Source organism: Mirounga leonina, unplaced genomic scaffold, assembly GCF_011800145.1.
Source record: "Mirounga leonina isolate KUSES-001 unplaced genomic scaffold, KU_Mleo_1.0 Mir_125, whole genome shotgun sequence".
In the NCBI taxonomy this organism is placed as follows: Eukaryota; Metazoa; Chordata; class Mammalia; order Carnivora; family Phocidae; genus Mirounga; species Mirounga leonina.
Window position 1 is genome coordinate 26679089 of NW_023270305.1, and position 27017 is coordinate 26706105.

A 27017-nucleotide genomic window follows, 5' to 3' on the forward strand; every position below is an offset into this window, starting at 1 on the left:
CCTCCCCTAGGGACGTTCACGCTTTCACACACACCAGTTCTTTATATACAGAGCTTTTACCTAAAGGACTGGTGTCCTAAGGGTGGGATGTCAGCCACAGTCAGGTTGCAGGGCTCTGAGCAACCTGTAGTCAGGTCAGCTTTGTCCCGTTCGGGGTTGGGCCTGGTCATCATCACCACGGCCCACCACAAGCTAATGGGCAATTTGTTTTCCTGAGCTTTTCTCTGAGCATAAAATATATGGAAAGAGGGGAGAAAGGAAGGTCTAGAGAAAGACCAGCTCCCTCTACCTGGGCTTTAGGAGGGAGGGTCTAGGGCGCCTGGGTGGCTCAGTCGGTTAAGCGACTGCCTTCGGCTCAGGTCATGATCCCAGGGTCCTGGGATCGAGTCCCGCATCGGGCTCCCTGCTCTGCATGGAGCCTGCTTCTCCCTCTCCCACTCCCCCTGCTTGTGTTCCCTCTCTCGCTGTGTCTCTCTCTGTCAAATAAATAAATAAAATCTTTAAAAAAAAAAGAAAAAGGAGGGAGGGTCTAGCAAGGGAAGGCCCAAGTGTGTGGAAACCCAGAGGGGAAAGTGAGGACCTAAGGGTTCACAATCAATCACACTGAGGCCAGAAGGAGCCCAACATATCTGATACACATCTTCTAACTTGAAAACCTGCATCTTCTCTCCTGTACACTCATTCTGCTTCTAGAATATTTTCAAAGCACACAAACCTTTAAGGGCTTTAAAAAGTATAACCAAACTTTAACTCAGAACCCGATTTCTCCTCAACAGACGTGGTTGTTGTAAGTTCTCATGCCCAAGATGTCCCTGTGGTTCTAAGGGATTGAGGAGGCAATCTTAGTTCTGGAATCCTAATCATGGATGCTGCTCAGACGCTCAAGGTTGCACCTCCCTACCACCATGCCTGGCCCACACGTGCCACATCTCGCCTTTGGCTTCCTGGATTTGGTGATTGTGGGAAGGTCAGAGCCACCACAGCAACTCATACCATGGCTCAACCAAGTCAGATCCCAGCCGTGCTCACCCCCCTCAGGTCCCACCCTTCCACGGAGGACCTCTGCTTTCTTGAGATCTCCAGACCCCTTTCCTCAGCTGAATTCATGCACTACAACACGTGTAGCCTGCCCCATGCCGTCCAGTGTTAGATTTCCCCTGCCCTCTGTTATTCTCCAGCGCAGACCAGCACATGGGATTTGAGGACAGGAGGATCCACATCACTATGCTGAGACCAAGGAGGTGTCGTGGGACTGGGGCAGCGAAGTCTGCAAGGTCTATGTAGCCCAGAGGGAAACAAAGACCCTGATTACACTCAGCAGACAGGCCCATAGGGCCCAGGAAGTGTGTGGCTCAGTGAGGAAAGAGAATGCTGAAGATGAACCCAGAACTGCCTTCTAGGCTCTAGAAGTTTCTAGAAGTGGCCCGAGGAGAGGGGCAGGCGCTGGCCTCAGCAAGGTACAATTATCATTCCAATTTTATGGACCTGAAAACTGAAGTCTAGATGACAGCTGCTAAGGGATTCAGTAAGCATTCAAATCCCACCATAACTTCCAGACCTGTCCCAGAGGGGAGAATCGCAGCAATCTAAGTGAGACGTAGGGAGCCCTTGCTTACTTGGAGTGGATGACAAACTAAAATGGAGGTCCAGGGGCACCTGGGTGGCTCAGTCAGTTAAGTGTCTGCCTTTGGCTCAGGTCATGATCCTAGTGTCCTAGGATTGAGCCCCACATTGGTCTCCCTGCTCAGCAGGGAGCCTGCTTCTCCCTCTCCCTCTGCACCGCCCCCCGCCCATGCTTTCTTGCTCTCAAATAAATAAATAAAATCTAGGGGCGCCTGGGTGGCTCAGATAGTTAAGCGTCTGCCTTTGGCTCAGGTCATGATCCCAGGGTCCTGGGATCGAGCCCCGCGTCTGGCACCTTGCTCGGTGGGGAGCCTGCTTCTCCCTCTCCCTCTGCCCCTCCCCCTGCTCATGCTCTCTCTCTCTCTCTGTATCTGTGTCTCGAATGAACAAATAAAACCTTTAATATATAAATAAATTAAATAAATAAATAAAATAAATAAATAAAATCTAAATAAAAAAATAAATTAAATGGAGGTCCAGAGCACCTTAAACTTTTTTAGAAAGACTCAGGTACAGGCAGCTGAGGCGATAGTAGATTGCTTCTTCCTCAGCGAGCGAGCCTTGCCTCAGAACCTAGATACCTGGGAGGAAAAATGGCCAGGTTCAGCCCTGCAGAATAAAGGGCATTCGCAGCTAGGAACAGAGAGGTGACAGAGTGCCCTGAAAGGAAAGGGACAGTGAGTAAAAAGCCTGAGGCAAAATCACCCCTCCCCCCAGATGGCAGTTCACCATGTAGCCACCTGTCTCCCTGGAAAACGTTCAGTTCCTGGGTACATCTTGTCCCCTTCCTGCGGAAGCCAGAACCACACCCGCTTTCCCCAAAGTCTATGTTCTTTCCGCTCCGCTGCCTAGTGGAGTGGAATGATACCAGGGGCCTCATGCATGGGAGAAATACATTCACCTAACTGAAGCCTTGGGTGACAGTCCCAGAGGAGGGAAGCCAGAGGTGGGTCCTTTCCAGCGCTGGGGAAGTAGGAAGCAACATGAGAGGGCTCACATTGCCACTGGTCCCCCAAGAGACTCTGGAGGAATTTTGGCCCATCCTGCGTTTTGCTCTCTGTGTCATCTGGGCTGTGACAACTCCCTGAGCCTCCGTCTCCTCGTCTGCAAATTTCAGATAAATAATATCTGCTTCACAGCAGTGTTACAGGGACCAAATGAAATTATGTAAGTAAGGGTCTTAGCCAGTGTCAGCAAACAGTACGTGTTTAGGAAATACTGGTTGATGTGTCGTTGCTATGAGTGAGCTGAGCCCTCAGGGTTCACCTGGGACCTGGCCTGGAAGACTACCCAGGTGGGCTGGGGAGAACCGAGGCACAGCCAGACTGTCCCCACGCCCCACCTCCAGCGCCCCCAACGGGGGAGCACTGCCATCGCGGGGAGGAGGTGGAGCGGGGCTCTCCGGGTCAGTGCCCTGCGAGTTGAGTGTGTGGCAGACAGGAGGAAGAGGATTAACATGAAAGCAGAAAATGGGATTAGGAGGCCTCAGGATAATGTGCCCACCCGCCCGCCATCCATGACAACGGCTTCTTGCTTTCACTCTCTGGCTTCTGGAGCCCAAAGCATGTAAAGCTCGGTCACCCCCTACTCCCAGGGACAGAGCCAGCCAAAGGCTTGGTAGACTCGGAGCATGCAACTACTCAGTCGGCTAGGAAGAGGGCCGGGCTGCCTTTATGTGCCCTTACTTTCTCATTTAATCCCCACGGCGGCTCTGAAACGGTGGATGGCCCAGAAGGTGAAGAGCCAGGATGTTAGCCTCCGAAAGCCTGTGTTTCTTCACCTCTCCCCACTGTCTCACATGGGAGCACAGCGTCCCCCGGCACCCAGATCAGTGATGTCTCAGACCTGCACGCCCCTTAGAAAGAATTCCCAGACCCCCACCTGCCTTTGATAGAAAACCCAAAAGGCAATTTAAGGAGACCAGGTCTGCCTCTCTGGCTCATCCCATAAGGGTGAGGATGTCCCCCAAAGAGCTTGACCTTTTTTCAGGACGCCTTTGAGGTCTATCATGCAGGACTTTTATTTCCCCCATAAGTTTTTTTTTTTTTTTTTAGGTTTTATTTATTTATTCGACAGACAGAGACATAGGGAGAGAGGGAACACAAGCAGGGGGAGTGGGAGAGGGAGAAGCAGGCTTCCCGCTGAGCAGGGAGCCCAATGTGGGGCTCGATCCCAGGACCCCGATATCATGACCTGAGCCGAAGGCAGACACTTAACGACTGAGCCACCCAGGCGCCCCTCCCCCGGTAACTTCTTTGTGAATCCAGGCCAACGCTACACCATCAGGTGGAGAAAGTGCTATATAAGTCCCAAATGTGGGAAGAAGATTGACCACATTATTTCTTAAAATTACTTCTCAAGTTCTAGAGGATCCCCAGTGACCATGTCCAGGGAGTTCATTGTCTCACCCCATTCCACAAATTAAAACAAGGCCCATCTCAGCCTCCTTTTTTAGGACTGTAATCCCTTGTCCTCCTGCCCCATCCTACCTGGCCCCCCACCCTCCATCACTCACCTACCCTCTGCTGGCCTCCTCCCCGCTCCAGGGTGCTCTCCTGAGGTATAGTGATAAGATGTCCCCCATCTGTGAATCAGGGTCCCAACAGGAATAGGAGAGATAGATTTATAAATGTGTAGGTACAGGAGAACCCCAAGGGATAAGGCTGGAACTCAGGCTAGCAGCAGTATAGCTATTACCAACCCCTCCCAAGGGGAGGGAATATAATCTGTTACCAGAACCCAGAGAACCTAGAAGGAGTCAAGTGACCAAGGACACAGGCAGGCGGGGTGACCTCACAAGGAGGGAGCCAGATGAATATGTATGCTCGTGTTACTCTCCTCCCCGCCCCTCTGCCCCGTCCCCGTCTCCTTTGGAGCTCTCCACTGGCCAAACCCACCTGAAGCCATAGGGACCTTGATGTGAGGTCTGTAATTGTCGGGGAGTCCTCTACAGCATGCATTCTCATGAGGGCCATGATCATCCCCAAGGAGAAAAAACTTGGCTCTCGGACGTGAAAAGATCTTAGATATCCCAATGGCTGGTGATCCTCCAAAAGCCCACAGTATATAAACAGATAACACAGTATATGCATGCTATTAAAATTTCATGGGGGTGGTGCAGTTAGGATAAAAGTATCCACAAAAGTACTTGGCAAGGGAGGGGGCAATAATGAAAAATAGATTAAGCGGCACTGGATTATAGGGACCCAAAACTCTTTCTGGGGCTGGCACTGAGAGCTTCAAATCTGTCACCCTCAAAAGTACAGTTTATACTACTCTTCTCGAAACTGCCATATATACCAATATACATCTATATGTATTCCCTGTGCAATGTATAACAACAACCATTAAAGTGCAATTTGAATTATCTTTCACCTAATGCTTTCCTCAACCTACCCTTGCCCATGCTGAACATCAGACCACTCACGAGTCTCCTGCGTCTCCCACAGCTTACAGCTTTTGGTTGAGATTTCTCCACAGAGAAGAGCCCCCCCGCATCATGGGCAAGTCAGGCAATTTCAATGTGCAACTCCCTCCTCTCTCGAGGGCTCAGGCCACAAAATATTTCTCAAGCGCTAATCACTGCAATGAATACTGAATTACCAGACATGCCCCTGCCTTTCAGGACCTCACAGTGTCACTAAAGATGTCAAAAAAACATAACTAGAGCTGTCACAAACTCAACGAGGTGAGAGGAGCTGTCATGATAGGGCAAGGAAGCTGATTTGCTTGGCAAAGCAGAGCGCCTGACGGTCCCATCTCAAATCGCTAAGGGCCAGTTAGCCCGGTTAACCAGGACCCTCAGGAGCATCAGTTCCCCCACCAGAAGCCCTACCATTAACACTTCTCCATCCAGAGAGAGGCTTATTTATCCTTACTCCGTCTTTCTTATCTCTAAGCCAGTTCTCTATGGCCCCCAGACATTCCCCCCATTTCCATGGCGACTCAACAGGCTTTGGCGGGGAGCCTGTCAGAAGCTTCGTGAAAGTGTAAATAGAGTGTGTCTACTGTTTCCCCCTTATCCATACACTTATTTGGCCCTTCAAAGAGCTCTAGTAGATTAGGGAGACACAATTTCTCCTCACCAAAGACAGGCTGCCTTTCCACAGGAGGTGAGGCTTGCTCAAGTGCTCCATAATCCCACCCTGCGAGATGCTGCTGACTGGCTCGGCGTGGAAACAAAACTTGTGGGCCATTTCCCAGAAGCCCTCAGGCACCCTGAGGTTCTTGGGCATGGAGGCCAGTCTTTAGAAAAGGCTCTCCTTTCATCCTGCCCTTCCATGATGTTGATCTTCTTACTTATTTGGGGAAAGACGTGTAGGCAAAATGAAAATGAAATACAGGGTGCTTGCTTTCCACGACTCGGAGATTTAAGACACTGTTAGCCATCTGAACTCAAACAGAAGACAGTGGTAAGGTTATCTGTATCACATTTCATTTTATGACACATCACCTTGTTTACACCCCTCTTCAGGTTGTTTATAGGGTATAGAATACCTTTAAACACTCTGGTCCTGTTTAGCCTTTTTTTTTTTTTTCCCATCAATAAAAAATTTTAAAGGCAGCCATTGTTCTAAGAAATGACTCTTGTACTTAGGGCACAAAGATGCTTTAATGGGGAAAGACAGTTTGTCTTGTATCTTGGCTTCCCGTATCTTTTTGAACCAGGCTTTGATGCTCTGCGGAGTTTTCTGACTCCATCGTCGAGCTATGCAGCATTTTGCAGTTATTAAGAGCAAATGAGTTTCTTCTTTAAACACAGGCCTCTGCTTAGCACATTTAGTCCTATTTGACTTGGGTCTCAAGATAGTGCTATTCCCGGAATGGACTTCACATGCTGCAATTTTTTTTTTTTAATTACCCACAATCCTATCACAGATGCTGAAATGAGCTTTTTTTTCCCTACAGCCTCTCCAACGACTTGCTGAGATAAAGAGACTTATACAGGGTACTTGTGGGTTAGGAATTTCCAGGTTAACTCTTTAATATGCAAGTTGTTACATATATAACCCATTCATGCTACTTCTGAAACTATCTTCTGAGCAAATACCTCAAAATACAAAAAGATCCAAATGCTGCAGATGTTCCTTGAAACATTATTTAGAAAAACAAAAAATGCGGATTAGACAGCAATGGGATAAAATATGTAAATTACAGCGTTCAATGAAAAAAGCAGGATGCACACCCACATAGGCAACTATGTAAAAATGCGTGTGAAAAAAGACTGGAAGGAATGCACACGAGGAAAAATTTTGCAAGGATGACAACCCACGTAGCATTTTTTTTAAATTTCCGGAACTTTTCTTGCATGCTGTAATGTTGCTTAATTTAAAAAAAAATGATTTTAATTAGATAATTGTTTCAATGGATTAAAGGAGTAGCTCAATCTTTTCACCTAAAGTAGGAGCAAAATCTCTCTCTCCCACTTTGTTATATAAGCTTCATTTAAATTGGAGTTTTGGAAAGTCAGCCCCACTAACTCCCTGATCCATAAAATGTGCTTGATGGCTTAATACTAGAGTTGAAATCACAAATGACTGTAGAAGCCAGCAGGGAGGGAAGGGAGTTGTGCTGCCTGATGCCATCTGGAGAGCTTAGGCCTGAGCGCACAGGTATTTCAAGGGAATATGAGGATTTTTTGTTTTTTTTTTTTGGTTTGGGGTGTGTGTGTGTGTGTGTGTGTGTGTGAACGCACATGCATGCATAATTCTCTTGATTGGCACATTTTGGCCTCTAATTCAAATTCAAAAATAAAGGCATTTGTGGGCCAACTAGTACATGTCTACCAACTGGAATCAGCCAGCTGACAGCCACTTTGTGACCTCCAGCATAAAACCCATTTCTGAAGTTACAGCCAACTGCCTGATCTCCGGGCATTAAGGCACCCTGACCTTCCCCATGTTCTCCCGCTCGCTCTTCTCCACTGAGCCCTACGCCACTTCTGGCTGTTTTTATGAGGGTGATGAAGGATAGTAGTCCCCAAAATTACGAAGCTTTGTGAATCGGTCGGTCCCTTGTTGGAAGCCTTTCTCTTTCCAGACCGTGAAAGCTGGTGACATTTGTAATATTGATTTGTCTTTCTGTCTGTCGCTTACACTTAGTGTGCCGGGAGGAGTGGATTCGATGCCGTTCAGATATGGCCAGTCTCATCCCTGAGCCCCGTCAGAGCTATCAGATGCTGCCAGCCAGGCCCGGGCTGTTTCCAGCTCGTGGATCAGACTTGAGGAGTCAGTGTGTATATTACTATGGGACGGCACTGGTTTGCCACACCGTTTTCCCAGTCTTCCCAGGTCCTTGGATATTTGACCCCGGACGCGCAGCAAGGGGCAGCTAACACCTCAGGCCTGACCATCATTCCCAGTCCCTGCTGTACCATGGACCATCTGGCCCCACAAGTTTTCGTGATGTCCATGGGAGCTGCCCCGGGAGCCATGGCAAACGGCACGGGCAGGACCTTCTAGGAGCTTGTGCATTGATCAACTAATTAACCACCCATCAAGAAACAAATGAATTGAGCCTCCGCAAGTAGCCAGCTTTGGCTTTTACATAGTGACCCACCCCTTCCTTCCCTATCCAGGACCTATTGTGGTTACGAATGCCTCCTATTCGTTCTTGGTTTATTTTGAGCATGGCAGATGCTGCCAGATGTTTACTTTTAACGTGAGGAGAATTGCACTGTTCTTGTGGTTGAGGGGAAAGAAGGGGGAGCTCAGGGCTGTGGGCAAAGCTGGCAAGCCCCTCCATGGCCCAGGCCACCGGGGGCTCCTTCCCTCTCCCCTCCAGATGTGCACCAACCCCCACACCCATTTTGCCAAGTCAGCAGATCCAGACTATTCCAAGCACGGAGGACCCCGCAGGTTCCAGAACCCAGGCAGCCGCACACATGGCCCACCATGGGGGGCGCACCTGTGTAACTCGGATAGTGCCTGGGCTCCACCGGCCCTCACGGCACCCTCAGAATGGGATTCCCCACCACGGAGTCCCCTTCCAAACAGCTCCCTCTTTGGCAAAACCAAAAGGCAGAATTTCCTTGTGAACGACTTGGACTATCTGAAAATCACACTTTGGGCAGTCGGGACCATGGTAGGACCCCAAGACTAACTGCGGGACCGCACAAAGCCTGATCCATTTTGCAGCTACAACCCTGTTGCTGGATCCCATCACTGTAGAGTCCGGTAGGACATAGGGGATCTTGTGTTCCTAAGGGGAGCTGAAGCTGGTGGCAGAAGCCAATGCAAATGCAGGTTCTTCCCACTGGGGGCCAAAGTCTTCCAAAGACATGGCAGGCAATTATTTACAATCCGTACCCTTTGAAGGCAAGTTCCTGATTCCGTGTCACCTTCTGCCACCTTCATCTGGACAAAGAGGGATGCTCTATTCATGTGTCCATCCTGTCCTAAGCATAGACCTGTCCAGTCTACCCTCCTCCCTTCTGCTTTCTTGGGCCTTAATCACCTAAAGGCTAAAAACGTCTTCTCTTATTTTTTTCTTCCTGGTGCCCAGAAAGCAGGACCAAAAAGCAGAAGTGCTTAACCCTAGCTTCATAAATTATGCCCTGGGGGACCTTCACATGGATTCATTCATATCATGCAGCACCAGTTTCTTCATCTGTCAAAAGGAGACATAATAATACTTATTTTACAGGAGAGTGGCGAGGTATACATCAAGTTGGTAAATCACTGATCCTGTCACTTCATAAGTCCTCAATAAACATGAGCTGTCATCATCATTATTGTCTTGTACTGTTGGGTTCCACAGCCGACCCTCTCCAAGAGGTCCTGAGGCAGGATGCCCATCTCTCTGGGGGTCAAGGTGTCCGGGCCCATCCAGGCTACTCCAGCAGTATATCCAGCCAGATGTGGTTCAGTACATGCAGCAGATGAGGCAGGCTGGGAGGGCCAGGACAGGACAGGACCACCCATCGGGCTGGGGAAGGTGCTGGCAGGACAGCCTCAGCTGCAGCTGCCAGGCAGCCGTCCAGAGTGACAAGCAGAATGCAGTGTGCAAGGGTGTGGAAACAGACAGCAGGTGGCAGCTCAGCAACTGTCGGCAGCGGGGGCAGGGAGCGGCAGATCTTCCAGCATTTGGGAACAGGGTGTCCCTACCAGCAGATGGGCCCCAGCAATGGGCAATTCCAGAGGGGTATTCTGAAATCGAAGCAGACACACAGCATCATGAAGGTCCCTCAGCAGATCCCAGCACCCACGAGATGCTGGATCTAGTGGGGAAGAAGCCAGAGAGAATAAAGCAGGGCCCCAGACAGATTATCAAGACAAGGCTGCAGGCCCAGAAAAAAAAAGGCAGAGGGGGGAGAGGGGGCATTGCCAGAGGTTGGCCTCCAGCCTTCAGAAGGGGAGAAGGCCTTCGTGGAGCAAGTCCCACCGTGGTCCAGCCTGACCCGTGATCCCTGGGCCCAGGCCAGGCTACTCAGCAGAGCAGTCAGGGCAGGCCTGAGATTGTGCTCTCCCCACAATGAGGATGCAGGCGGGAGAAGCTGAAGGTCATCATGGGGTAACTTCTCTCTCTCTCTCTCTTTCTCTATCCAGCTACCTCACCAGTTTTCCTGATTCTTGCCCCTTTGCCTGTTATTTTTCTCCCCCAGATCCTACTTGCTAATAAGGAAGAACCAAAATAGATAGGGTCAAGCTTTTTTAAATGAAAAACCCAGCCCATCAGGGACCAACAGCTCTCCTGACTGTCATCTGGCCAGTGACTTGGCCACAGGCTTCTGTCATGTACCCAGTGGAGGGAGCTGCAGTGGTAAACACAGCTGGAGGGAGCTGGACCCCAACTAAGGAAGGAAGGTGAAGGTCCCCACAGCCCCTGCCTTGGGTTTGGCTCCCATGTGTCTCTTTCTTAGGCCCAGCTGACAATGCTTCATAAACTCTGTTCTGGACCCACGTCTTCCCAATGACCGTGAAGACTTTGTCTTGGAGACTAAGTGACCTTGGGAGCCATGCTCGAGGTTCCTCTATGCTGGACCCACATCCCTGCAGATGTGGAAACCTAATCCATATTCATCCATGTAGGTCAGTCAGCCTCACACTGTGCATCTATGTTAGCCCCTAAGCTACATTTTTATACTATTTCTCAACCCACACACATACTCTTAGTCACTAGCTTCCAAAGCATAAAAGCACAAGCAATGAAAGTGGAAACCACATCAGAGGACCTCATAAGGGCAGAAAGCAGTGACCAGGGCACACCTCACCCCCACCCCAGTCTCTATGCACTTCAGCTGTACTATCCCTTTCCCTGTCATGGCTGGGCCTCTCCTCCTGAACAAGGTGGTCCAAGGAGCGCTAGTGACCTGAACTTGGTGGGAACAGGCCAACTGTCTTCTCAGTTTGCTCTCAGGTTTAGAATATGGTAACTGGTGTGCATAACATTTGGATCCACCAGGAGCTAAGTTTTGTAGACTCCATCTGGAGCCAGGGCCACAGGACCCTTCCTCACCTCCAGGGATTCCTGGATACATAAAAGGCAGATGATCAGCGTTAGCAGTTGGAGGAAACGTAATAGGTACCTAGTGATAAAGAGCTAAGAAGCCATGCAGGAATGATAAGACAATCCAGACAGGAGCAAGGGCAAGAAGGCTCTTCTGCTCTAGGGCCAGAGGGAGAAAGGAAAGTGAGAAAGTCTGTCCAGTGGGAACTGCAACCACAGAGAGAAGGGTCATCTGATACGAGCTGGAGCCATGAAAAGACCTAGATTCTGCCAAAGACACCAAAGGAAGCAGAGAGAAAGAAATGCCCCACCTTTCCCCCTCCTCCCTCCTTCTCATCTTCTGCCAGGGTACCCCCACCCCCCGCCCGCCATTGAGTGAACTTCCCTGGAAGCCAAAAGGCAGAGACTGAGAAATGTAGATCCTGCAGAGCAGCCCGCCAAGGTAAAGGAACCGTTCTGAGGGCAAATAGGCAATTGACCAGCACCAGCTAAGAACAATGACCGACCAGGCCTTGGATAGGCCAGTTGCAACTGTCTCTGTTTTAGGGCAATATTAGAACCACCTTCCCAAGGAGCAGCACCCTCCTTAGACCTCCCAGTCTCACAAAGATAGAAATGGATCATCAGCCCCGGATGCCCTGGTACTGTGTACACACAGAAGGTTATCTCATCACAGCAGAAAGATACCCCTGAAGGAAACTGGGCAGTGTTTGTAAAGAGATGGTGCCCACCCTCAGGGGCTGTCTGGCTTTGTGTCCTAATTAGGCAATAGGGGATCCTTTGAGCCATTTCCTACCCCGGGGGAAAAAAGGGGGCATGCCCTGTGCCTTGCTGAATGGTGAGGCATCCGGCTGAGGACTAGGAGGGAGGCATTGTCCAGGGCACCAGAGAACTCACCATGCTCCCTCGAGGAGACCAGAGAGCCCCTCTTCCCTTCCCTCTCTCTCCTCCCCTAAACCCTGACCACATTTGGCCCAGCTCCCTTCAGGCATCTTCCAGAGACTCACTCAAGATCTCAGCTTGAGCTGGGCGTTAGGTTCATGTGCCCCAGCGTCTCCCTGTCTCCCTTTCTCCCTAAACCCCACCCTAGGAGCCAGTCCTCAGATGGAAAGCCCCTCCCTGCAAGGCCTTCAGCGCAAGGGTCCTAGGAATAAGGGTAAGGGAGGAGGCAGGGTGGGGAGAGTAAGAGGACATTTCTAAAATTCCTGGAAGAGAAGGAAGGCTTTACCCAACATGGGTTGAGAGTCTGAATATGAGGCCAAGACAACAAGCAAAATAGGAGGATCCTCCCCCACCCCATCTTGGTCCTCCTTTGGCAATCACAGCCTAACTTCTGCTCAGACATTGACATTTACTAGTGTTTCCCATAAGTCTCATATCCTCACCTCTTCTGCAAGTTCTCCACAGTCAGGATCCCCATCTGCAGAGCCCAGAGCCCAGCACACACCTACCCCTCACCATGCTGCAGAAATACTTCACAACGGGTCCTATGCTGGACAAGTTACCTAATTTGCAAGGCCTGTTGCAAAATGCAAAGAGGAGCTCCTTGTTCACAATTATTAAAAATTACGAGATAATGACAACAGAGCATTGAACGAAGCACAGGACTCTTCTAAGTGGTCCTATGGGGTGTGAGTGGTAGCTTGCCTCCAAAGATTCCATCATCAATTCCTTACCTCCCTGTGTCTGCATGCCACTCCCACATTAAGAGGTGGAGTCTAATTCCCTTCCCTTGAACCTGGACTTGAACAATAGAACACAATGGAAATGACACTCTTAGACCTTCAAGACCAAGTCATATGAAGCCTTACAAATTCTGCCAGGGGCCTCTTAAACACTTGCTTTTAGGACACTCCCTCCCTCTTCAAAACCCAGCCAACATGCTGTGAAAACCCAAGTCACACAGAGAAGCCACGTGTAAGTCAACGGCCCCTGCCTGAGTCCCAAGGGGACAGCCAATATCAAGTGCCAGTCATGTGAGTAAGCCACCTCGATCGCCTAGCCCCGCTGAACCTTCATAAAACTGCAGTCCCAGAGACATCTGTCTAAAACCAGATGAGAAACCCCAAGTGAGAACCACCCAACCGAGCCCAGTCAATTCACAAAAACATGAACAATTATCACAAGTTGTTGCTTTTAAAAGCTAAGTTTTGTGGTGGTTTGTCGTGCAACAATAAATAACTGGGACACGCTCCAAGGAATGGCATTCATTTGGAATACGATGTGAACGGCCTAGGTTTTGTGCCCCAACAGCCCTCCCCAGCACACAGTAGGAGCTCAAGAAAGGTTAACCGCAGTTCCTGACCACCAGTGTGTTGACACCAGACATGGGAACCCCCTGGCCCAGGATGTGCCCTCCCACCGGCGGATGTCCTTTGTCGTGACATATTTGCCATCTGGTTTCAATCTGACATCTCCCTGGCTGAGGAGGGCTTGGATACTGCTGTCTCCAGAGATTCATGACCACTTCCTCCCACTCCGTTCCTACCCATCCTACCTCAGGAAATGAAAAGCGATTTTTCCCCAGGGCCTCTTTACCCATGGCAACAGAACAGGATTTCCAAAACCAATCTCACGGCCAGTTCCAATATCTGTCTTCACTGGAATAATCATACAGATGCTGCACCTGCCCTCAGATTCCATTTTCCGCTCTTGGCGTTTGTTCATTTGTTTCTCCAGGTTCTTCAAACATCTGATTACATTTCATACTTCGGGTGAAAAGTTGTGAAGATGGAAGATCATCAGACTTTGTCATTTTCGTCAGCCGCCCTCTCTGCTCAGCCGCTTCTCGCCAACCCTTATTCTCTCTCCTCACCCTCTGCCTCCCGAGACTTCCCCTCGTGCCCTGTGAGCTCCTCTCCCAGTTGTGGGTCATACTGTCCTCTCCCCTGAAACCCTTCGAGGACAGCAGCCCGGGGACGATACCAAGTCAGCATGTGGCCTGAAGCTGACAGAAGCTGCAGTCTGGCTGGGGATGGAATTCCCCCTGTGTCAACTGGACAAAACGGGGTCTGGGACCCCAGGCTAACAGGCCACTCCCTCCCTATGCGGCTCCTGATCACATGGCCCCACTTTTTTTTTTTTAAGATTTTATTTATTTATTTGACAGAGAGAGACACAGTGAGAGAGGGAACACAAGCAGGGGGAGTGGGAGAGGGAGAAGCAGGCCTCCCGCCGAGCAGGGAGCCCGATGCGGGGCTCAATCCCAGGACCCTGGGATCATGACCTGAGCCGAAGGCGGACGCTTAACGACTGAGCCACCCAGGCGCCCCGGCCCCACTTCTTATGACACCAACTCCCCCAAAATTCATCCTTCCCTGAAGTGGGTGGACGGTGTAGGCAAAACTAAGGGGCCAGAGACCCGAGGCATGAGACTGGGATGTGGAACCACGGTGGGGGTCCTAAGCCTGAGTCTCCCACCAACTGCTCTGGGAAAACGAAAGCTTCCAGTGAAACCCAGGCCGTGCTTAGTCCGCACAGCCTGACGTGTATTTTCATTTTGCGAATATAAATCGCCACTTTGGAGATTTTGGTTGCAAGACCGGTCCCCAAGTGATTTTCATTTACTACATTACTTGCAGGTAGTCTCCTGGGCTACCAGGTGGCTGGTGGCCTCAGGACCAACCACGAAACGCAGCAGGAAACATTCTGGAGCTAATGACCGATGCTTTTCCCCTCGGGAGCTCCCTGCTGCCCCCCACGCCCCACCCCCTACTCCAGCTCATTGGCAAGCAGCTTCTGCCTCAAGGGAAGGATGTGATAGGGAGAAATGGAAAAACACAAGCTTTGATGTCTGGGCAAGATTAAAATATTTAGGAGAAACATCTTGAATGAGAGCAGGGCTTCTCTCCACCCTTCCTCTACACTCCCCAAAAATAAACAGTGAAGATTCCTCTGAGACAGTGAGGGGAGGAGAAGGAGGGAAGGTGATAAGGACTGAGAACAACGGAGAGGCTCGTGGGCCCCTGGAGTCTGCTTGAGACTCTCTCTTTCTCTCTCCCCCCCCCCCCCCCGCCCCTCCCACTCATTCTCTCTCTCTCTCTCTCAAATAAATAAATAAAATCTTTAGGGGGAAAAAAAAACTTGGACTCAGACCGGGCCCCCCTGCCAAGCCTTCCCTAAGAGCATGGCTCCACCTCATAGAGCAGCTACTCTTTCTTTGATGTTAACATCTGCAACCTTTCCTTCTCTCTATCAGCCCAGTATTACACAGCATTGTGGTCCTTGACTATATTTGCTATTGGACGGGAGCAGCTTGGGATGCTTTTTGCATTCCTTGTAATTGGCACATAATAGGCATTAAATTAATGCTTTTGTAGTTAAATTGAATTGTCCACCCAATTCTCTTTTTAAAATTAAAAACAGAAATCCTCATTAAAGCACCTACAGAGCAAAGGAGATCGTCCTAAAGAGCAAGCAAAGAAGAAAAACACAATTGGATAAACCACCATCAGGTCTTACCTGTTCCCATTCACAGCTTAATTTTTCCCACAGCAGCTGCTCTGAATCTTCTCAGTTTGATCCTTCTCCCCTCCTCCACTCTCCTTGAGCCCCAGTCTTACCCTCAAACCCCTCATTCTGAGCTCGGTCTAGGATCTTGTCTCTTATCTTATTGAGAACAAGAAGAATGTCTGATATGAACTCCCTCAAATCAGAAGGAAAATCTCTCCAAAATGATTGGCCAAAGGTGTAGGGGCAGAGGGAAACTCACACACCATCTGGGTGAGACTGATAAAATCTTATTGGAGTGCAATTTGGTGATGTGAATCAAAATTTCACAGAAACTTTGACTAGATGGTCAACTTCTACAACTTTATTCTGATGAAAGTATTGAATAAGTGCACCAGAAAGTCCACAAAGTTGTTCTGTATAGTGTTGTTTCTAAAACACACCCCCCTAGGGGCGCCTGGGTGGTTGATTAAAGGTCCGACTCTTGAGTTTGGCTCAGATCATGATCTCAGGGTTTTGAGACTGAGCCTGCTTAAGATTCTCTTTCCCTCTGCCTCTCTAAATATAATAATAAAGAAAATTTTAAAATGAAAAATAAAACACACCCTCCTAGCCTTGTTTTTATACCGTTTTGCTTTCTGGGCTTCAGCTACTCAGGCCTTTTTTTAGCTTCTCTTTCTCCTCTCCCTTTCTCTGAAATCCCAAAAGTCCACACAGCCCACCCTAAAGTCTCCTCCATGTCTCTTACCCCAACCAATTGCTTCAACCTAGCTCAGACACTGCCCAAGCCACCTATAGAATATTAAACCAGGCACCCTGAAGACAGAGCATCCTTGCAGAGGGCACACAAAGTAAGGCTTGTGAAGGACCACTCCAGAGGTGAGAAAAGAGTGCCTTATGGGTGCTTGCCAACCCCTGGCCCCTGAGTTTTCCTGACTCCCACTATGGTTGCACCACTCTGCCTAGGCGTGGACAAAATCCTTCTCTCCTAGTTGATCCGAAACAGACTGTAATTTTTCAAAGGGGACTTTAATTCTCTTTGTGTGTGTGCTTTTAAAGAAGGGAAATAAATTCGATATATGGAACATTAAAAAAGAGAATTTGCATGTTTCTTATCTTAAAATAATGCCCACCTGGCAAGATATCTCTTCCCTGGTAAAGATCACTGAACTCCCAAGCCCTGGCTCCCTGTCCTTCAGTTCTGAGTGCAACCCCACAGCACAGCCCACCTCTCCTTCCCATTGGAACCAAGGGGGGGTGACAAGCTGGACATTGAGTGAAATGGAAATCGTATCTTCCCTTGTGATTTTTGTTCCATATTTTATTGTAAATTTTTATCTTTGAAAACATGATCCCTGAACATGTTAAACATGTTTTTCAACAATACCAAAACATATGTAGTGAAAAAACTTGCTCCCTCTCATCCCTGACCCAGACCCCCAGCTCCCATCCCCAGGGGCAGACACTGTTCTCTGGTGAGTGTAAATGGAGATACATATGCCCTGGCATATTCTACACCCTGTTCTCCTTGTCTTTTTCATTGGATATATCTTAGAAATTGTTCCATAGAGGGGCACCTGGGTGGCTCAGTCGTTAAGTGTCTGCCTTCGGCTTGGGTCATGATCCCGGGGTCCTGGGATCGAGCCCCGCATCGGGCTCCCTGCTCAGTGGGAAACCTGCTTCTCCCTCTCCCACTCCCCCTGTTTGTGTTCCCTCTCTTGCTGTGTCTCTCTCTGTCAAATAAATAAATAAATAAAATCTTTAAAAAAAAATGGTTCCATAGTATACAAATAGATAGGCCTTATTATTCTTATCAGCTTTTTCTCATAATCCACACACCAAATTCCCTGATGGATATTTAGCTTGTTTCCAATCTTTTGCTATTATGAACATGGTACCATAAACATCTCTGCATGTTTCCCTTTGTACATCCCTTAGAAAAATGCTAGAAAGGAAATTTCTAGGTCAAAGCAAATGTGTATTTAAAATTTTGATAGATATTGCCAAATTGCCTCCAAAATTATTGTTCCAGTTCATACTTCTACCAACAATACGTGAGTGTTAGCTCCCTCCCAGTTTTCCCAATCATCCACCAAACTTTTTTATCTTTGCCAATCTGATATATAAAAAATGATGTTTTGTTATACTTTTATTTTGAATTTCTTTTAGATTAGGTGCTATTGAGCAAGAAGTGTAGCATAAGCTTCAGAAAACAAACTCTGGTCCTTGACTGCTTGGGTTCAAGTCCCAACCCAACCATTTATTAATTGGGTGACTTTGGTAATTTACTGCACCTGTGTTTTTGGTTCCTCATCAAAAAATGGGATTCATGGGGCGCCTGGGTGGCTCAGTCATTAAGCGTCTGCCTTTGGCTCAGGTCATGATCCCAGAATCCTGGGATCGAGCCCCACATCGGGCCCTCTGCTCAGGTGGACGCCTGCTTCTCCCTCTCCCACTCCCCCTGCTTGTGTTCCTGTTCTCACTCTCTCTCTCTCTGTCAAATAAATAAATAAAATCTTTAAAAAAAAATGGGATTCATGATAATAATACATTCTTCATATAGTTATTGTGAAAATTAAAGGCATAAGTGAATATAAATGTTAATTATCATTATTATATTTTCATATGTTTAATGACCGTTGTATTTTTTCCTGTGACATGTCTATTAATGTCCTTTGTGCATTTTTTTATTGTTTGTTATCTTTTTATTTCTGAAATACAAAAGGTCTTTATATATATTTGGGAGATTAACCCTCTGTCATATGTGTGGCAAATATTTTTCCCAGTTTTTCCTTGCCTTTGACTTTATTTATGGCATTTTTGAATTTTCAAAGTTTTATGTAGTTAAATATAACAATCTTTCCTTTTATGACTTTTGAACTTTAAGCTGTGCTCCAGGAATCTCACACTTCTTAAAGTAAGAATGAAGAGCAGCTAGAACGACTTCCTGCTTTTACTCCCTGCCTTTCCTCCCCTCCCTTTCTCTCTGTCCTATGAATGAGCCAGGATTATCTCCTAATACCTCCTCAGTGACTTATCCAGGTTCAGTCTCTCCCTCTCCCGTCTATAGTCAAGAGTAAGACCAAACAAGGCACAGCCTTGCTCAATGGTGTTCAATAACTCCCCATTACCACATGAGCTAAGAATAAGCTTCTCATTAGAAGCATCTGCCTAAATGACACCAACTGACTTTCCCAGCTGGTGATTCCCCTAAATGTCTCTTCGATATTCCCCTAATAGTCTTTTTTTTTTTTTTAGATTTTATTTATTTGAGAGAGACAGAGACAGAGATAGTGAGAGAGAGAGCACAAGTGGGGAGGAGAGGGAGAAGCAGGCTCCCCACAGAGCAGGGAGCCCGACGCGGGACTCGATCCCAGGACCCGGGGATCATGACCTGAGCCGAAGACAGACGCTTAACCGACTGAGCCACCCAGGTGCCCTCCCCTAATAGTCTTTCCCTCCTCTCTGATTCTCATCACACTGTTTCATCTTTGTAAAGGCTCTGCCTATCTCTGCCTACCAAACTTCTCTTCATCTTCCAAAACTCATCCCAAACACCCCTCTGCATAAAGTCTCCACTGATCCCCAATAATCAGACGTGAGCTTTTCTTCCCTTGTACAGTCAAAGGTACCTTCTTTGTTCTTTTCCTGAGATGTGCATCTCAATCTGTCCTAAATAAACCAAGAACTCTAGGGGAAATATGAGCTGCATTTCATTTATCTGTGCATCTGCCCATTTCCTTAACCTTTTGTTGAAATAAATTGTAGACACAAGTAATCAGATTGATGGGGGGGCAGTGGCGGGGGTGAGGGAGGGATAACCAAGGAGTTACTATTCTCTGACTAAACCATCACACACAAGCAGCTGGGCTGGAGGCTGCTGGAGCTTCCTTCCCCAGTTGGGTCTCCCGGGCTGTGTCAGATGATAGGTATTGGTTAATCTTCTTTCAGGTGCAAGTGAAAGAATACCTTTAAACAAAAAAGGGACTTGCTGGGGCGCCTGGGTGGCTCAGTCGTTAAGCATCTGCCTTCCTCTCAGGTCATGATCCCAGGGTCCTGGGATCGAACCCACATCCGGCTCCCCACATCCGGCTCCCTGCATCGGGCTCCCTGATCCATGGGAAGCCTGCTTCTCCCTCTCCCACTCCCCCTTCTTGTGTTCCCTCTCTCGCTGTGTCTCTCTCTGTCAAATAAATAAATAAAATCTTTAAAAAAAAAGGGGGGGGACTTGCTGGGTGGAGGAGCAGGTCTCTCTCTTCTCTCTCTCTCCACCCTCAGCCCCATGTCCTGTGTATGTATTGGCTCCATTATTGGAGAGGCTGTCCCCTATGAAGGCAAGATAGTGACAACAACTCTCGTGGTCTATGGTACTTGCACATCCTTTCAAATTTAAGTCCAAAGAGAAGGGGTCTCTACCTCCCTCCTAGCAGCTCCAGCAGAGGTCTCATTGCCTTTCTCTTTCTTTTAATGGGTTAGATGTCCACATAGAGCCAATCACTATGACCACAGCCATGTATTGCCCTGACAGGTAGGGCCTGAACACCTCTCCACTCTTAGAGCTAAGGATTGAGTGGATTCTATGAGCCCACGGGCATGGTATACATCCTGAAATCACTCCACAGAAGGAAATTGACATAATGTTACCAAAAGAAGGAAGAACGGATGCTATTGACCAAAACCACCCAATAACCACTGTGCGGAATGCAGAGCACGGCTGCCCTCCTGGAAGAGGGGGATGGGCCTGAAGCCTCAACCCTGAGCTACTTCTCTCCTGCCTGCCGCTCTCCCCTGCCCTGTAGGCAATGGGTCTAGCTTCCAAACACAACATGGTCCCCCAAGGTTTGTGGCTTAGCCACAGGACCAGTGTGAACAGATCCTAACCAAACCCCAGACCAGGCGATGGCTGGCGTGGTCCAGCCGGCTCTAAGTTATTAGAACCAGGAGTCCCAGCTCCAGTCCCAAGAGTTGTACAATTGTTTATCTTTGTTGGGGAAAAACTGCAGCCAGAGCCATAAATCACTGCCCAGCTGGATGGCTTCACTGAAATGTTTGTTTAAACAATGAAATCTCCTGACGGACTGAAAATATAGGACGGATCACCCTGTCCTTCTCGGGCCTAGTCTCGCAGGCTGGAGCCTGAAGCCTGCAAGAAGGACTCAAAATTGGCTCCCCACCCCCCACCCCCCATCCCTCCCACCCCCAATATCAGCACTAAAGAATGAAGCCACAGCATAGCTAATCTGAAACAGCAGATAATGCAAAAGCCATGTCTATCAATCTTTGAAATGCAATCTCCAGAGTGGTTTGCATTGGACGTGCCTTCCTAATGGAAGTAGCATTTCTTGGCTAATGTGCACAAAGAGGCTGCTTAAGGGGTGGTCCTTAGGACACAGCATGGAGCATGGGAGATCTGGCTCTGCCCAGACCACTGTGAGGTGTGGGCAAATGACTTCTGCTCTCTGGACCTTGGTCTCCTCACTTGTTACATGACAGAGTTACACTTGGTCTTTCCGTTTTCTTCCAGCTCTCACTTGCTAAGTAAGGCAACCATGTGTTTACATTCCCTCAAGAAAGACTAGATAAACAGGAGGGGGCAGGGAAGGGAGAGGGAGAAGGAGGAAAAGAAGGGTGTTAAACTGGATGGTTCCCTGAAGCCCCTTCCAGCCCCGGGGTGCTCCCTTCTTTGCTCTCTGGTCCTTCAGAGAAGGAGGGAAGGTGAAGCCTCAGACTAGGAGCCTAGTCAGCAGACCCATAATCAGGGCCCCGTGCGCTCTGAGGAGGAGGTTAAAGGGTGACCATTCATGGGTGTGGGTGACATAGACCAAGTCAGACTGCAGGACGGGGCCTGTGCCCAAGCAGTACCTAGCTGTGGACGGAGGGAGCCCGTCGGGCCTGATGGGGCTTGATGGGGGCAGGGGAGCACCCAGAGCAGCTTCCTTCCCAGCCCCCGCCTAAAGGAAGAAGGCAGCAGAGACCTGAGCCTTTCCAGTCTGGGGCCTGAGACCCTGGCTCTGTGATAAGAGCTATGACAGGGCTGTGATAGAGTATGTGAGGCAGGGTATCGGACCATCTGGTCTTGGGTTTGCCAAATATTTTCAAGAACATACTATCTGTCCCATACTGTGGGAGGCTTTGAGATGCAAAGCTGAGTAAGACCAGGGTCTTTGAGGGTTTGTGATGAAGTATTCCAAAGGGGCAAGTGGTGGGATTGACAGCAAGAGTCATGGTGGCAATTGGGAAAGAATGGATAAGGGATGGGTTAAAGATTATGTGAGGGGGGGGGTAGGGGGTAAATAGCGTCTCTAATTGCTGTGGAGTCTGTGATGGGATTTTATGATGGGATGGTGTGGGGGGCCCATAAACTATAAACTGAGAATATGATGGAGCGTGTGCTGGTGGGTGTAACGGGGTTTGTGAAGGGGTAGTTAGGACGCATCATGGGTCATTAACACAACAGCCTTTTTCCCAGCAGCCCTAATGAGATCAAATTCTTCCTCTTAATGCGATCTCAGTAACACTTTATATTTATCATTTATAGCACTTACTACAATTGAAAGGAGTTCGTTGTTTGTAATTATTTGCTTAATTCCTGTCTCCCTTACTAGGCTCTAAGAGCTGCAGAAGGAGTAGCCTCTTGGGCTCTTCACTTCTGTACCCCCACCCCAACACATAGCCCAGGGCTGGACACATAGTAAGTTCTCAATAAGTGTGATCAGACAAACAACTCTGTGATAGTCAGGGTGGCCAAGCCCTTCCCCAAATTCTTCAGGGCAGCTGGACGTCCTTGGAATAAGGAACAATTTTGTGTCAAGAAATCAGGCGACTTTGGTTCTGTTTGAAGGGAGGTATTGCCCTCTGGTGGCCAAAAGGGAGAAATACACTGAGAGGAGGCCGCCATCCCTCCCAATCCAGCCTCCACTGTCTAAGGGGCTGGGGGACTGCAGCCACCCCTCAGCTTGTGGTCCAGCCCCCAACCACACAGGAATCAGCCCCAGCTTTCCACTCTGCCTGCAGAATGGTAGGAAATGGAGATCATGCAGACCCTGACCCTTCGTCAGTTCATTGACCCTCCATCGTTTTCACATCATGGTCACCCAGCCCTGCCTGCTTTGGGCTGGGCTCAGCCCCACTTCTCCCTAACTTTGTACTCAGCCCTTCATCCTCGAAAGCAACTAGTCCAGGGAAAGGGGGCCCATGCAAACATCCTTGATGAAAATTTGAAATGAAAATTTGAAATGAAAATTTCTCATCATCTGAGGTTTCACTTGGGACTTTGACCAAAACAGGTACAGAAATAGGATGGGGGTGGGGAGGGAGGATTTTAATCAGGACTCAGTCACCACATGTAGAGTAAAGATGCTGCCATTTTTTGGTGAAACTGGATTGACCCACTCTGGACAGTGGGTGTTGGCAGGGCTGCTGGGAATACATAACTTGTTTCTATGACTTCTCCATGACAGATGAGTGCATTCCTCTGCACTTACTCTCTTCCTCCCCTTCCTCTCCTCTATCCTTCCCTTAAAACCAAACATCCCTTGGCCCACATTACAGTGGTGCCCAGACTTTTGTTTTTCTTAAGATTGTATTTATTTATTTGTCAGAGAGAAAGAGAGAGCACACGCGCGCGCGCACGCACACACACACACGAGCGGGGGGGAGCTGGGGGGAGGGACAGAGGAAGATGCAAGCTCCGTGCTGAGCAGGGAGCCTGATGTGGGACTTGATCCCAGGACCCTGAGATCATGACTTGAGCCAAAGGCAGACGCTTAACCGACTGGGCCACCCAGGTGTCCCATGCCCAGACTTTTTTTTAAAGTCCAACATTCCAACTAAGTTTATAAGACAGAGAAAATGGAACTTTACCTGCAACATAAAGGATTAGTTCCTTTACAGTGTGAATGACTACAGTTTCACTCATTCAACAAATGTTTGTTGCACACGTAAGTCCTACTACAGACACTAGAGAGATTAACTAGGCAGCTCCCCTAAGGGAGCTTAGATTCTAATGGAGCATCCTTTAATTATACAGTTTTACCATGGAGTTCCTCATCCTCAGTAATTAATTGGAGTAATGATTTCCTCTTTGCTACCTCACAAGGCAATATGCATATGAGATATTAAGAGAGAATTGAACATTGAAAGGACTGGTTCACAGAAACACAGTCACCCTATAAATTGAGTTAATCATATGTATGTGTTTTGTACTTGTCTTTTTATATTTCCATGGAACATGTTTTATTTTCCTTACTGCAGTTGGGTGAAGGAAAGTGGCAGCGTCCCCCAAAGCCATCCCATGTAAGCATGCCAACTGAGCACAAACAGTGCATTTGCTAAGCAAACCCAGGTGTGTGTCCCTTTGCCACTCCCCACTCTGACCCCTAACTCATTCTCTATGGGAATGCTGAAGCTATCATGGCCAGGGGTGTTCCCCTAAGGACATGGGAGCACCTGAGCATCCTCAGTCAGTTTCATTCCTTTCATTACTTCTTCATTACTTAATGAAAGACCTGCTTCTGCTCCCATAACACCACTGTCTGTGGAGCCCAGGGGGCCCAAGACAGCACTGTTCCAATGCTACGGTTCTCACCAAGGTGGGGAAAAGTCTCCCCCACTATGTTTGGCTCTTCACGTTACCTTTCCGAAGGGTGGCCTGGTTCTTTCCATTTCATTACAGACCCCTCTGTTCAATAACTTTAAAAATGTTCCCCCAGGGCAAAGTTGAAAGACATATAATACAACCCACTAATGCCGCCTTACAGCTCCCTTGTGAAGCAGCTCTGAATTTGTACCCCGCACCTAAATCCTTCCCAGCTTCAGGGTACGTCTGCACCCCACCCCCAGGAGCAGTCAATACCAAGAAAGAAAGAGAGGCTGCCCACAGCCTTGTCCCCTACCTTCTTCATTCAATTTGGTCCTGACAATTGATTCTGAATCTTTCCTCACCGTTCTCTCGGGAGGCCCACAAAATTCCATCCATGTGTCCTACAATTCTTACCACAGAGATATAGAATCAGTCTCCCAGGGGACACTTACTGTAAATATGTAGGTTAGATAAGTGCAAAGGATCTTAAATTAAGTTATTAATACAAATAAATAAAATACGATAAATCAGAGTAAGAGAAAAATGGATTAATTAATAAAATAACTCTGCCAGGTTGAACCACACACATACTCAGAGCCCTTTCTCTAATCAAAACAACTAAAACATAAAAGTTAATGCCCTGTGTTTGTTCTAAGGTGACAAAGCTAGAATCTTTGACAGGAAAACACTTTAAGGGCAAAAAGAGAGGGCAAAAACTCCATCAAACCATCCTGGGTAGAGTATAATGCGCAATGAACCTTCAGATCTTATCACTGGGTCTACATCATATGCGTGTGTAACAGAATGGAGAAAACTGCATTTCTCAGAACTCCTCTCAAGGAGAATACTAGATATGGTCAGAAAGAATATTCTAGAAGCTGCTTGAATGGAGATACGGGCAGGAGTGGCAGGAGTCAGACCACTAAGGGCAACAACAAATGCTCAAGTGACAAAGGGTGAGGGTTCAACTACACTCTAAGGAGACAGGTTGTTGTCTAACTGGTGGGGTGTGCATTTTGGGGGCCAGAGTGAGATTGCTCAGGACAGTGAAGGGGAGGTGGAGACTGCAAGGAGGGGCCACTGAGGAGAGGCAACTTTATAGACAGAGGAACAAAGATAAGAATTGCAGCAGGTCTCTCATCAGAAACCATGAAGCCTGGAAGAGAAAGAACTGACATATTTAAAATACTGAAAGATTAAAAAAAAAAAAAAAGTCATCCCAGAATTTCATACACAGTGGAATATTTTTCCAAAATGAAAGAGAAATTAAAAATTTTTCAAACACTACCTAAGACAATAAAATATCAGTAGGTCTCTCTTATAAGAAATGTTAAAGCAAGTTCTCCAGGAAAAAGGAATATGATAAACAGAAATCAAAGCTATACAAAAAAATTAAGACCTCCAGAAAAAGTTAAAATTAAAGTAAATATAAAAGGTTTTTTTAATATTTTATTTATTTATCTGACAGAGAGAGAGATAGTGAGAGCAGGAACACAAGCAGGGGAGGTGGGAGAGGGAGAAGCAGGGTTCCCGCCAAGCAAGGAGCCTGATGCGGGGCTTGATCCCAGGACCCCGGGATCATGACCTGAGCCAAAGGCAGACGCCTAACGACTGAGCCACCCAGGCACCCCATAAAAGATTTTTTTTTATTTCTAATTACTATAGTAGATAAGTGACTGCCTAAGCCAGAATAGCAGTAAAGTATTGTAGGTTTAGAACATAAAAGTGAAATGGATGACAGTAGCTTAGAAGTCAGGAGGAAAGCATAGGGATTACACTGTTGGAAGAGAAAAAAATTGAATAAGGAACAGACAAAACAAGGAAAGAACAAAACAAATAGAAAACAACTGGTGGGGCGCCTGGGTGGCTCAGTTGGTTGGGCGACTGCCTTCGGCTCAGGTCATGATCCTGGAGTCCCGGGATCGAGTCCCGCATCGGGCTCCCTGCTCAGCGGGGGGTCTGCTTCTCCCTCTGACCCTCTTCCCTCTCGTGCTCTCTGTCTCTCATTCTCTCTCTCAAATAAATAAATAAAATCTTTAAAAGAAAAAAAAAAAGAAAGAAAACAACTGGTGAGATGTTAAATTCTGATCCATATGAATGGTCTAAAAAATCAGATGAAAAGACAGAGATTGTCATGTGGGATAAAACAGTGAGATCTAACTATATATCTAACTATATGCTGTCTACAAGATAGCTGTTTACTTTTAACCAAGATATACATTGGTTAAAAGTAAAAGCATGGTAAAAGATATACTGTGTAAACACTCATCAAAAAAAGTATGGTGGCTAGATTAGCATCAGGCAAAGTAGACTTCAATACAATAAATATCACCAAGGATAAAGAAGGATTAGTTATTTAGTGATAAAGGGGTCAATTCACCAAGAAGGCATAATAATCCTAAATTTGTAAGCACCCAACAACAGAGCTTCCAAATACATGAGGCAAAAACCAATAGAACTGAAAGGAGAAGTAGATTAATACACAATTACAGTTGGAGGCTGTAATTAAGTTATAAAACAAGTAGAAAGAAAATCAGTAAGGATATAAACAATCTAAACATCACTATCAATGAACTTGACCTAACTGAATTTATAGAACACTCCACCCTACAACAGCAAATTTTGCATTCCTTTCAGGTGCGCACCAATCATTTACTAAGATAAACCAATTTGGGGGGGTATATAAAACAAACCTCAACAATTTTAAAGACTTGAAATTATGCAAAGCACTTTCTCTGGCCTAACTGGAGTTAAACTAGAAATTAATAACAAGAAGATACCTGGAAAACCCCCAAATATGTGAACATTGTCTGATGGGAGTATTCACTAGGTTGCTGCTTGGTGTGAGATATATCCCTCTTCTCTAGCGCCTCATCAAAGTCCTTAGTAAAATTTGTGTAGTTTACTAATGCTTTAG

The 27017-nt window shown here is 47.5% G+C and overlaps 1 long non-coding RNA gene across 2 annotated transcripts in view; it reads right to left on the reverse strand.

Moving 5' to 3' along the window:
• Positions 1-6236: 6236 nt before the first annotated feature.
• LOC118007811 overlaps positions 6237-27017 on the reverse strand; it is a 31293-nt gene continuing 10512 nt past the window's right edge. The window contains exon 3 of one of the 2 annotated variants that reach the window (XR_004678495.1): positions 6237-9770. This is a non-coding gene — a long non-coding RNA (uncharacterized LOC118007811). Of the gene's footprint in view, positions 9771-24416; positions 24502-27017 lie in introns of those variants that run through there. The other variant, XR_004678494.1, reaches the window with a different exon arrangement.